Raw genomic sequence first — 14,326 nt, forward strand, 5'->3', positions numbered from 1 at the left:
GGCAGGAAGATAGTAGGAACCAGAGTACAAGAACCTCTCCTATGTGATCGTGTCTACTACATGTAACAGGAAAGCTGAACTTGTGAAAACTAAACATATGTTAATAACCTACACCTGACATGAGAAATGACTCCACTGGGCATGCCAAGTCCAGTAAGGGATATCTCATAATGCCCCACGTTTACATGGAAAACTATAGTGTTTTCCTCAATTGTAAAAGAATGAAATTAGAGATGTCTTTATCCCTATGCACAAATGTTAACTACAAATGGACTGAAGACCAAAATGTAAACTCTGTATTACTGAAATTACTAGAACCTCATTTGCTGAAGAATAAAGACCCACTGTTGATATGTCAGACCTCCTAAAACTTAAAAGCTTCTGTACAGCAAAAAAAAAGTCATCCATTCATTTTTACCCTAATATCTTAATCCCACATCAAAGCTCACATTATAGCCTAGTTTTATTTTAATCATGTGTGAAATGTCTTATATCTTCACTCCAGGGGTTAAAGTATATAGATTTGGAAGCAGGGTTCATAGAATATTCAGCACCTACCATACCTACACATTTCTTTACAGACCTTGAAAAAACAATTCTCAACTTCATATGGAAAAACAAAGAAACCCAGAATAACTTTAAAAAATCATCTACAATAAAAGGTCTTCCAGAGTAATCTCCATCCCTAATCTCAAGCTGTACAATAGAATAACAGTAATTTAAAAAATGGCATGATACTACTATAGAAAAATGCTGGTTGATGAATAGAATGGAATCAAAGACCCAGAAATAAACCCACACACCTATGGTCAATTGATTTTTGACAATAAAAAGTCAAAAACCATACAATGGAAAAAAAAGATAACATCTTCAACAAATGATGCTGGTCTACCTGAATGTCTACATGTAGAAAAATGCAAATAGACCACTACTTATCACCCTGCCCAGAACTAAAGCCCAAGTGGATTAAAGACCTCAACATAAAACCAGACACAATAAAACTGTTAGAAGAAAAAGTGGGGAAAATCCTTGAGCTCATTAGCACAAGAGACAACTTCCTGAACAGAACACCAACAGCTCAGGCTCTAAGATCACCAATTAATAATTGGGACCTCATGAATCTGAAAAGCTTCTGTAAGACAAAGAGCACTGTCAACCGAACAAAATGACATCCTACAGACTGGGGAAAGATCTTCTCCAACCCTACATCCAAAAAAGGGCCAATAAACAAAATATATTAAGAACTCAAGAAATTAAACACCAAATTATCCAATTAAAAAATGTGTTACAGAGCTAAAAAGAGAATTCTCAACAAAGGAACATCGAATGGCCAAGAAACACTAAAAGAAATGCTCAATGTCCTTAGTTATTGGGGGAAAGGCAAATCGAAATGACTCTGAAGTTTCATTTAACACCTACCAGAATGGCTAAGATCAAAAATTCAAGTGACAGCACATGCTGGCGAAGATGTGGAAAAAGGGGAACACTCCTCCATTGCTGGTGGGAGTGCAAACTTTACAACAACTCTGGAAAGCAATTTGTCACTTTCTTAGAAAATTGGGAATAGTGCTATCTCAAGACCTAAATATACCACTATTAGGCATATACCTGAAAGATGTTCTACCATACAACTATGTTCATAGCAGCTTTATCCATAATAGCCAGAATCTGAATACAACCTAGATGTCCCTCAACCAAAGAATGGATAAAGAAACTGTGGTATGTTTACACAATAGAATACTACTCAGTTATTAAAAAACAAGGAAAATTTGAAATTTGCAGGCAAATGGATGGAACTAGAAATGATCATCCTGAGTGAGGTAACCCAGACCCCAAAACACATGCGTGGTATATACTCACTTACAAGTGGATATTAGCCCAACATAGATGTCCTCTATGAGACTCCACCCAAAGGGAGATCAGGATAGATTCTGGGATCCCCAACTGGGCTTTGGCTGGAGCGTTGAGAGTAGTGTGGAAGAAGGGGAAATCAAGGACCCAGAGTGTTCAGGAGCCCCACGGTGATACCATCAATGACTGCTCATCTCAACCCAGGTCTGGGGCTGCACAAATTGATGCACCAACCAAGGAACCTAGACTCCCCATTCAGATATAGCTAATGAACAGCTTATTCTCCAAGGTTGTGGGGGGAGCGGGACTGCCTCTGACGGGAACTCTGGTGCCCCTGATTTGATCACTTCTCCTGGGCGGGGAGGCCCTGCGGGCACACAGAGGAAGAGGATTCAGGAAGGTAGGAGTGAGAGTTAACAACCGGGATGTAAGGTGAATGAATTACAATAAATCAACAAATTTAAAAATTGTGCTGTAGCTGGGAAAAGAAACTTTTCTGGATTAGAGGACCCCTGCAGGTGCCTCATCTTATGTGATAGAAATTCTCTCTGCATTAGTTTGGAAAATTAATCCTTGCACTTTCCCGTGGCAGAAAAGAAATCCCAAGATTGAACCAACATCGGTTCTGTCACCATGTGATCAGAGCTATGGAGCGAGTCATTTCCAGTCTTAATGCGTTCCAGTCTTCCTTTACAAACTGAGATTTGCTAAACGGAGGAGTCTTAGGAAATCCTACATGTTTAAAGCTTTGATTGTATAAATAAAACATGGAGAGTATAATTCCAAATGGCGGGCCAAATTGTCTGCGAAACCGCTTTCTATGAAAGGGCTGCGGAACGGCGCTTCAGTAAGTGCTTTCAGAACAACGCCACTTCTAAGACAGCATTTTAATGGAAATTTTTAGGAGGAAATTACCTTAACATGTAGATGTGTGATGAAGGTTTCCCATTTCTACTCATTGCTCTGTAAAATATTGGAAATTTCCTCTTGCAAAAGAGCCAGGGCTCCTGCAGGCTGCTCCATTAGCCAGTCTGTGCTGTGAAAAGCCCCAGTCAGCACTGTTCCAGTAGGAGGCTTGTGATCCTCTTTGTGGTGTGGCTCAGAAACCTTATAGTATTCTAACACTGAGAAATAATTGCCTTTTAACGCCAGTGCCGTCTTTGGCAGGAATGCCAAGGAGAAAAATAGCACAAGCAATTTGATGAGGATGAATATCCTCTCAGACAGGGACATATGATCACTTGAGCCTTTCTTTTCCATAAATGACTCCCAGCCAAAGCACGGAAACCTTCTACATATTAATGGAACCTGGTAAACGCGTCGTTCCAATGCACATGAAAGGCAAGTGGATCTGCTCGTCTCAATTGTACTTACAGCAATAAAGCTGTGCATCAAAAATTAAATATGTATACAGATATATATTTAATACAACCTATCAACTTATCAGCAAACAAAGCTATACATCTTCTGCTCACAGGCTCTACCATTCCTCAATCAGTACTGCAGTCATGCTTTCCAAAGCACACTATATAGACATTTCACATCAACACTGACGAAGATATTAAGATGTCTTAGTGACTTTATTAAAAGCTTTCACATCACTCAGTGAGCTACATAAACTTCAGATACCACCATCAAGTTAACAGTAGTCCAAACCCCACCATGTCAGTAAATTCAGTAAATATCTATTGAGGCTGGATATGACGTAGTGCTTCATTAAACAAAAAGAAAAATAAAATTCTTGGCTCCATATGCAAAATGAAAACACAAAGAGAATTTTAGCATTTTTAATGAGCAAATCTCTATTCCAACATGAAGTATTCAGAGAAAAGGATATTTACTATAAATACCTAGCTTTGGGACTGAGGAAGTAGGTAGTTAGCTTGGATGCATAATTTAACAGAGGTACAAAAAAAACCTCCCAGGTTATATTAAAATCAAAATTATTGACATGATTAAATCTGAGAAAATTAAATAAAGACTGGATCAATGTTTTTTTTTTTTCCTTAGCTTCAGGCTCCAGTCTGTTGCAGGATATTTAATAACACTATGAGCTCCTGAGATTGTATTATTTACTGGAAACAAAAGCTGTTTCTAGTTGTGGTGTGGCTCAGGCCTAGCACCCACCTTTAATTCTACCCACCCGTCCCCCCAAAATAGGATTGAATAAAGTTAACCCTAGGTCAAGCAAGCCAGTTGACAGAAAGTGAATATAGAAATAAACCATAGAGAAGATGAAGAGCTCAAAAGGGTATATAGAGAGACACACAGGAAGTCAAAGAGAACACTCAGTTTAGGGGTTTTTGAGATGCTGTGGAGACGGAGCGCTAGCTTTTTTCTTCTGAAATGTTGGCTGAGGTCCTTTCACTGCCTCTCTGAGTTAGCAGGTTTTCACTTCAACAATATTTATTGGTAAAATTAAATGATTGACATTTTGTTAAAAACAACAATACTATGGCTTGACTTGGAATTATAAGTACTTGTAGCTTTTTAAGTCTTATTATACTTAAGAGGAGATGTTTCAGTTCAAGAGCCTAACTTCAATTTAGCTTTTTAATTCCATTTGTTTTTGTCAACACATGAGCTTTGTAGGTATAGACTACAATCCTTAGAATTTATATTCTAAACAAATTAACTGTCTGTCTTAAAGCATGCTAAGATATAAAAAGGGGAGAGTTTAGTTCATATTGCCTCACAGGATGACATATGTTATGATTACTTGATCTTACTTGTTAAATGGCGGATGGTAATGAGCAGCTTCCCTACAAATTCTTAAACACTTGGTAAGCATGATAGAACAATGAGAAATATATTAAGAGACAGAAAATACTTAATTTTTAAAGGGTGAATTTTTATTTTTATTTACACATGGGTGTGAATCAGTTTGAGTACATGTAGTATGTGTGGAAGGGTCATAAATGGTGTAAGAGGACATCAGATGGCCTGGAATTGGACAGGTGATTGTGCACATGAGTGTGGGACACTAAATTCTAGTCCTGAGGAGAGCAGCAGGAGTTCTTAACCATTGAGACATCACTCTGCCCCAAGAACTTATTTGATACATTCTTTGAATATATTAAAATTAATACTTTTTATCTTTCTTGTAAAGAAATACTTCGGTTGGTTGTCAAGTTATGTGCAGTATTTTCTCAGAAATAAAAAAATATTTTTACTTCACATATATCAGGAAACCATGCTAATATGTATGATATTATATAATTATATAGTATAATAGTATACACATACAAATAGTCTGATTTGAAATATGGCAGAAAAAGAACAGAGAGAAAAGAGGAAATTAAATGATGGGATATTTCACTTAATGGAGTTATTTCTAATTAACAGAAAATAAAAATATGAATAACACATGCATATAAAAGAGTATATCAGTTAATTTTGTCAAATACATATCAATATGAGAATATGGTTATATTTCTAAACCGTAGATAGGGACCATGTTAGCCAGCCAGTCTATCTTTGATGTCTTTTATCTACTTGCTTTCTTTTTCTTTTGTTCATTGTTATTTCTCATGCTTATACTATTGAGAAGTGAGGATTTTAAATAATTTTGAAGACTTCAAATAGTTTGCAACATATCTAATGTTTTTGCATTATTCAGGAAGAAATGAATGTTCTTCGGTTTTGTGCTATTGGACATATATTTGAGTCTTACATAACTTTCTTCTTTTAAATAAGTATACCATTTTCCTGTAATCATAAATTTTATTACCTTTCTTTTAGTTTGCTGAGAATTCAAACAATAAGTTTCCAGCATTTTCATCTCCTCCCCAACTTCTCCCAGATCTACATCTCTTCCCCACTCACCTAGCAATGTGCATTCTTTTTTATTTAATCCATCAAGTTCAATTTGGGTTATTCATATGGTCAAAGTTCTATATCCTTCCACTGGATTGTGGTCAAACCACCAGTAGCCGTACGTTTAAAGAAAACTGAAGCTCACTTTCCCAGCAGTTGAATGAAAACAAGAAAACAGGGTCCTATGTATATTATAGGCCAGCTGCATAAATAAACTCACAGCAGTTATGACAGCAGGCAAAAAAAATTCATGTAAACTAAAGCCAGATGCATCACCACATGGAGAGGGGAAGTAGACACCTAGCCAAGGAAACACTGACGATATATTACAATCTTAAGTTCATTGTTATAGATTGAAAATGCTTTGCCCTTCAACACCATGTAATTTAAATTTCAATATACAGTGTTGTCCTCTGGTTGTTTATCTATCTATCTATCTATCTATCTATGTATCCATCTATCTATCCATCTTTCTGTCTGTCTATAAATCATCTATTTATATGTCCACTTGGGAAACTAGAGTCATTTGGGAAGAAAGAAACTCAAGTGAGGAAATACCCCTCCCAGATTGGCTTGTGGGATATTTTCTTGACTGAAGATTGGTATAGAAGAGCCAAGCTTATAAGTTGTGGTAGACACCCTGGGCAGCTGCTCCAGCATGGCATAGAAACTCAGGCTGAGGAAGCCTATGAGCAGTGTTTATTCATGGTCTCTACTTCCAGGTTCCTGTCTTCCTGCCTTGAATGTCTTCAGTGATAGGCTAAAATGTAGAAGTAGAAGTGAAATGAGCCCTTTCCTCTGCAGTCTGATTTTGGTCATAATGTTTTATCATAGCAATGGAAACACTAAGGCAATAGTGATAGTGATATGGAGATGGAAGCATGGTGTTTAAAAGTTTGGCATATGGGAAGTTATAGATCAAATTTCAGTAGGTAATTAGGATGTAATTATGCAGGCTTCATAAGGAAAAGGAGAGAAAGAGAGAGAGAACATGACGGGTGTAGATATACTTCTGTTACCGTATAATGCAGTATAAAGGCATTGCAAGAGTCTGTTAAAATTCTTTGAATTTGTGCTCAATAAGTATAAACCAAAGCAAGCCTTTTTTTCTTTTTTACTTTACAATGTAGCCTGCCTCAGATATTTACAACTCTAATAGAAAACTGAACAAATTATAGGAGGTTAGTCTACCTCATCAATTTTTATTTTGCTGTATGGAGACATATGTGTTGAAATGGGTCTATACAGATCACTGTGGGTTGAATGTACCAAAAAAACTCATGTGTGGATTTTCTATAGCATATGTCTTTATTTAGAGGTAAGACTGTCTCAGAAGTAATTAAGTTAAAATGTAAAAAAAAAATTGGTGGGCTCTCAAACAGTAGAACAGTCAGATTAAATTTATTGGCAGATTGATGATACACACAACAAGAATCAAGAGAAGCTGAATTTATAGATTAAGATGATGCTTTTCTCGACAAAGACACATCACAGATATTCAGTAAGCCAACAGAAATTAGGGGAGGCATGGAACAGGTTCTGTGTCATAGGTCCGAAACAGACCTTTGATCTTGGGCATTGACCCCCCCCCAGAACTGTAAAACGATAATTACGCTCTGTTAAGATATCCAGTTGAGGTGCTTTCTTTTGAAAACCATAACAAATTAAGACATACTTTAATTTGTCTTAATATATGTGAATTGTTAAAATACATGAAAATATAAGAACTCTCTTAATCCTGAAATGAAGTGAGTATTTGTTGTGGGTGGGCAATACTGGGACTGACATTTATTACACCTATGCTCAACAGAAGCAAGAATCATAGCTCATTTGGCAGACTCTATAAACATATGGGTAGTAGAGTTTAACATGTTTTCAAGGCATGGACATGGACAGTAAATAGGTGGTGCTATGGATTATCTTGTCTAAAATAGCACTGACAGCTTTATGTTAGAGGAATGATATGTCCAATTTTTCTTTACAATAAACTTAAAGGGGTGAATAGATGGCTCTGTGATAAAGAACATTTGCCACTCTGGCAGGGGAGCCAGTTTGGATTTGCAGTACCCACATGACGGCTCAGAACACTCCAGTTTTGGGGACTCAGATGACCTCTCATGACCTCTGAGGGCACATTTATGCCAATGTACACTCAAGCACATAAACACATAGAAAGTAAAACCAACCATTCTTTAAAAATACCATAAACCGAAGCTCATTGTGCAGTGAGGCCAGAATTCTCCCTCCAAGGAGGGAGCCTGGGCCAAGGAAATCAGTCTGAAGCCTGAGTGGGCTACAGACTACAGTCAAAGCATTCTCATCAACTTAATGAGACCTTGCAACAAAACAAAATCAAACCACTGCGGCAGAGAATTAAAAAAGAGGCATTGCTGCTGTTGTTATTATCTTCCTTCTTGACTGCTCAGGTTGGGCTGCTCACTTTGAGGATAATGCTTCTATGGATTCCACAGAGGTTTGGTCCTGCCCCACTGGAGTTGCAGAGCAGTGTGAACTGCCATGTGCGTGCTGGAAACCTAACCTGGCTCTGCTGGCAGAGCAGGGAGTGCAGTGTTTATGAAATAAATCTGTCAAAAGAATGTGCTACAAGTGAATAATGTAAATAGAATAAAGAGCTACCGATTGCTTAGAGGTTAAGAAGAAAGTTGGCGTGGTATTTGGATTTTCACAAGTTTATCTTTGACCACTAGGAAAGTCCTACCAAAAGAGGAAGTAGAGTAGAAACAGTAGTTTGGGTGGGAGGCTGGAGGAAAAAGAAAAAAATTTATTCTAATTTAGTGGCTTTGTTCCTCAGAACTCAAATGCTAATACTTAAATGGCCTAGTAAGTCTGTTTGCACACGCAGAATATTGACTGGTTCTGGATGGAAAGAGAGCTGCATTTGTGGGAGGCTCTTGATATGAGAGACAACTGTTAGGAATAAAATGTTTTCATCACTCCCTCTTGTCTCTTTCCCAAATTGTGGAGTTTATTGCTGTTTAGAACAAAGAAAAACAGAGTCTTAATGCCTTCATCTTCATTTTTGATTTGCAATGTTGTTTAAACCTAAATTAATGCCTTTCACAGTAGAGAGTGTTTCTGTGACACTTGTATGGTCATGTATTATTGAAGAAAATTTATCTACATACCTTTTTTGTTCTTCAAATCATTTTCAATGAGCATATGTCAGGTATCATTTTAACTAATATAAAGAAATGTTGAGCAAAGGAATATTTGGATGTATGGCAGAATAACATTTACAAATAAATGCAAATTTCATAACCAAAGATTTCTATGAAACAAAGCTTCTATGGGCTAAGTAGTGAAACTAAATTCTCTGGCCATTTCGTAAAGGCGACATTGAAAGCATTCCGATTAAGGTAGAACTTTTCCTGAATGAATTATCTAAGGCGTTTTCGCAGAGGGGTTGAAGTACTCATAGAAAAGCAGGCAGGGAGAAAAGGTTTCGCAGAATGGACAAAAGGAAAGTTATCCTGCCAACAACAACAACAAAAATACTTAACAGCAGGATCAGGGGCAGTCCCTGACTCTGTAGTCTGCCTTTGGATTCCTTTCCCCTAGCTGGGCTGCCTAGTCTATCCTAATTGTAGAAGATGTACCTAGTCCTACTGCAAGGAGAGTTGATATCCATGGGAGGCCTCCCCTTCTCTGAGGAAAAAGTGGATATTGAGGGAGGGGAGGAAAAGGGAGGAGAGGAAGCTGCTATTGGGATGTAAGGTAAATAAGTTAATGAATTAATGAAATGAAAAAAAAAGATACCTATCTGGTCCTTTGCGTCCATGAGAACCTGTGTCCAAAGTGCAATTTTTGTGCAGTCTTGCTAGGTGGGTGAAGTGGAGTGCTGCATTTGGAACAGTACCCTGAATGCAGTGCCAGAGGAGAAAATGGCCCTGGGTTTCAGGGAAGCTATCCAGCTTGGTGGTAATCCTATTCAAGCTTAACATAAACCACTTTCCTCGGTTTTGTTTTTACCTAAGCATACTTGAATGAGCTTACTTTTGTTGTCTTACTCAGTTGGTTGGACTTCTGTTGATGTGGCACATAAACAAAATCTTGTTCCCTTGTCTAGGAAACCAAATGAGAAGGCGCCTCTAATTGGAAAAACAGGCTAGCTGTTGTTACTACTTCTTTCCTTTAAAATATATATATATGAAAATAAACACCTTTTTTTGAGGTTGGAATTTAGTCCAAGGTTGCCATTATTTACATGGGAAACACATTCATAAATGTCATCTGGACACACTATTATGGTATATTTTTAGTTTATGGCTTCAGAAAAACTCATTTAGATTCTTATTAGATTTCTACATTGAAATTGCAGTTGACACCCACCGTTATGGTTTGGATTTTAAGTGTTTCCCCAAATACATGTGTTGAAGACTTAGTCCTCAATAAAGCAGTGTTTACAAGCAGGGCTTTTAGGAAGTGTTTGAATCATGAGGATTCAGGCCAACCCATCTGTGGACTTCATTACTCACTGGGCTCAGCAGGTGATGGAAACGAGGTAGTCTAGTCAGACTTCCCTGAAGGTGTGCTCTTGCACAGTACTTTCCCTCCCTGGCTTCTTTCTTTCACTCTGCCTGCTTCCCAGCCAACATTGTTTCACCATCCATCCATCACCATTGTGTTCTTTCTCACCACAGGACCAGAAATACTGTGGCCAAATGGCCATTGGCTACAACCTCACAGTGAATTGAAATGGACTTTTCTTCTTTGCAAAATATATCTAAGGTATGTTGTTATAGATACTAACATTATTCTGATGATGACTCAGTTTGAACATAACAGTTTTAAAATTTTCTAAAATCCTTTAAAATGAAATGATCTCTTAGGCTTTTGGAACATTTTTCACAGCTATTTGACCAATACTGGCTTGAGAATTTAAAACACCGACAAAATATTTTTTTCACAGACCTGCATTAGTGAAAGATAATGTTCCACATATAGTGACTTTAGTTCTGTGTCTTTTTAATAGTTCTGGCTTCATGTTAGAAATACAAGATTAAGCCAAATGAATTATCTATGCACTATGTGTTCTGCCCACCTCATTGCTATGTTTAGGTGAGGGCATTCTCTTTTATGGGTTATGAGTTTGAGACTCATGGTAAATCAAATGAAAGACACACACCTCATGCCACCTTTTAATGTCTTATTGTTAATTCCAATAAGATATTCAATGATATAAAACTCATAATGTAATAAAACATTGGTCTTTCTCAGAGTCTGAAATAAGATATAATTGTTAAATTTCAAGTGTTAATACATAATATTGGCTCTACTACTCTTTGGCCTAAAGACATATTGCCACTCCAAGAGCATGTGGTTGACAATGTTGCATAGCAGCTGGTGCAAGAAGAAAGCTGGCAGTGTGTATCGAGAATGACAATAACACAAGCCATTTGTAGGTGCCATTTTCTTATCTTGCATTAAAGTATTTTGCAGATTTGTCTCATTAGCTGTAATCTATAGTGCAATATTATGGATATTGATATTTTATGTAAAATGTGAATACTCTAAGATGTGTATGCATTTGAACTTCATTTACCTACTGTTTATTAATGGGCAGAGTGAGCTTATTTATATTCCTGGTACACTACGTGTTGCTTGGCTACACCTGTGCAGGGTAAAGTAAAATGAGTCAACATGGTCATCACCTCATATACATCTCACTGTTAATGGAAAGAAGAGTTAAGCTCCATCCTCATTTGTTTTCAAAGGCACTCTATGCTGCCACAGGAAATGGAGTTGGATTTCATATGTGAATGACAATAAGGCCAGTCTCACTTTTCTGCATGTAAATGATGTCTCTTCCCAGAGACATTTACTAATGAGATTCACTTCTCCTCACACTGTGTTCTGGAAACCATGATCAGTGGTTGGTGGAAACAATACGTGAATCCAAGTATTTATCTGGCTTCTCTTTTCTGTCCACAGATTTATATATCTGTTTGTATACAAGTATCATACTGTTTAAATTTTGGGGATGAATTTTAAGGAGGGGGATGTGTTAGGCCTCATAAATGGTGCACAAAAATCCAAGTAAATACATTTAGATATAAAATATAATAAATCTAGAAATTATTTCATAAGAAATACCATGTTTTAAAACACTTCCTACCATGTTACATATTGAATAATTGTTACTGAATAATCACTAATTTATATACTGCTTCTATCTGAAAAAATATTTAGTGATATTCTTGTTCACTGACCAAGTACCAGGGACAGAAATTGATCCACATGTGAAATAAAAAGTCAAGTGTATCTTTAATTTTAGCACTTATCTGTATGGCACCAAGTAATTTTAAATTCTAGTTTTCTGATTTGTTAGAGTCCCTATAATACTAATATTTCTTTATTTCACATATGACTTCTTTAGTTTCTCTGTATTTACCTATCCAACTAGTGCTTTTTATTAGAATTTCCTGAACTTATTCCTCTTATGGATAACTACTTTTTTTCTAATCTTCTCATTGTGGTCATAGTTTTATGTTTATTTAAATATTTTTATACAGTATAACTTTATCATATTCTTCTCCCTCCCACTAATTATTGCAACTATTGTTGGTATTCTCTAAATCTTACACTAAACAAACTCCTGGCTCTTGTTCTTACTTTACATAGAAAATTAGAATGAACAGAAAGAATCTTAGTGTCTTGCTTCTAAACTACAAATCTCCTCCTGCATTTTGTTATTACTGTTAATAAGGAAGTTGGCCTTTCGGACTATAACTAAAACTCCAAAATTATGAAGGGATACCTATTTTAAGTTTTCTTTACAGCAATCTTAAAATGTATCTCCTTTTGTCATGTATGAATTCCCTTATCTGGCAACAATTCAAGATTTCCTGCCCTCTAATTGCCTTTGTTACAGAAAACATAAAAAACTATGAGTGCATAATTTCTGTATAATTGAGTTGCATTTTTAATTCAGTAACTTACTTAATACATATTGGCTTTCAAACATAGTTTATAGAAAATACATCAGTGCAAGCAGACACAAAGCCTACTTTTTCTAGGTGTACATTCTAGTAAGTGATAAGAAACTGAGAAATATCATTACAGTGTTTAAGCTATTGAACGAAGATAGCTAAGCAGAAAAATAGCAAAGTAGAAAGGTGGGTGTCACTACAGAAGTGAGTTAATGTGGCTTCAAACAGCCACAACTGAGGGTCATATTAAAAGGAGAATTTTGAAGTTGGCAAAGGAGAAAGTTAACACAGAACAGATAGATATTCACAAACACATTCCAGAATCATAGGGCTGCTTAAGGTTCTTTTAAACAACAAAATACATGGGAGTACATGACAATCTGACATTATGAACAACCACAACAAATAAGATAGAGCTGAGCGTTGTGGGGCTTAGTTGTAATCCCAGTACACAAGAGGACTGTGAGGTCAAGGCCAGCCTAACCTAGAGAGATAATGATAATAGTGTGGCTGGAGAATCAATAAAGCATTTTAGGTAGTTATGGTACAATCTAAAAATTGTGCTAAGAATCCTCAAAGATTTGCATATTATAAGACTTTTTGTAAAAAAAAAAAAAATAACGACACAGAATAATCCTAGAATCAAAATGGATGGTCGGAAGGCTCAGATAGAAGTCTAAAAGCAGTCAATGGCTAATAATGTGAGGTCAGTACTGAAGGTAAATTGGTGCACATGAAGGAATGTTAGAGAGCTTTCGACGCTGAAAAAATTAGTAGATATTTGAGTCCATTTGTTGGTGAAGAGTAAGGAAGAATGAAGATATTCACCAAAATGTCTGACCAGGACAAGTTGCTGTGTGGTTGCATTTATCCAGATGGCGCATAAAGGATGAGGACACCACCAGGCAAGGTGTTTTTAAGAATATCATGTAGTGCTTGTGTGCCATGTCTAGAAATTGAAAGAGTTGTTTAGGGAAATTTTATGAACGGTTAAGCCTATGAAAAATACTAACTAGACTATGGAATATTTAAAGTAAAAGAGTAGGAGGATTAAAATAGAAAACAGAAGAAATCTGATATTAAATGGTGTTTAGAGGATTCGGCGCATGAAAATGAGATGTGGGTGGAAATGAATAAAGTAAGGAGCAGTGCTGATAGAGAATCTGGAAAGAAGCGAACAGAGGAAAGCAGGATCCAGCAGGTTCAAATGTACTGAGGAGAAACATCATTCACAATGAAGCTGTCCTTAGCACCATGGTTCTGAGAGGCAGTGGGTCATTTTGTTAACCCTGTTTCTCATAGAATGGTTGGTATGCCAAATTATTCCTACACAGGTGGAGACCTAAGAGAAAAGAGTAAACTCACATTTCCCAAGATGTTAGCATTATGTGTATGTTCTTGGATATTATCCAAAAGACATGAGTTGAGAGGGAAAACTTGCAAATACGTAATAGAAAAGAATGTAGTATATATATAATTATTTTGTGAACAGTTCAGAATTTTAAAAAGACTTATTTGTTTTTAAAAATAGGTTTATGGGGTTTCATGTAAATCATGTCAGGGTATGGGGAAGTTGAACAGGAATGCAACTTCAGAGACCTCCATCACTTAAAGGACAGCTAGAGAGAAAGGAGAAATCCACTGTGACAAACACAACTCAGGCAAATGGCTACCATTATATGGGATGTGTATAATATATGACGTCATTT

At 36.6% G+C, this 14,326-nt stretch overlaps 1 long non-coding RNA gene across 1 annotated transcript in view; it reads left to right on the plus strand.

The window, feature by feature from the left end:
* The window catches only part of LOC311600357, a 29,045-nt gene extending 18,628 nt beyond the window's left edge, over positions 1 to 10,417 (plus strand). Inside the window, exon 3 of the long non-coding RNA XR_014780218.1 lies at positions 10,329 to 10,417. This is a non-coding gene — a long non-coding RNA (uncharacterized lncRNA). The remainder of the gene's footprint in view (positions 1 to 10,328) is intronic.
* Positions 10,418 to 14,326: the final 3,909 nt, after the last annotated feature.

Source organism: Acomys minous (genome assembly GCF_964271855.1).
Source record: "Acomys minous genome assembly, chromosome: 6".
Taxonomy (NCBI): domain Eukaryota; kingdom Metazoa; phylum Chordata; class Mammalia; order Rodentia; family Muridae; genus Acomys; species Acomys minous.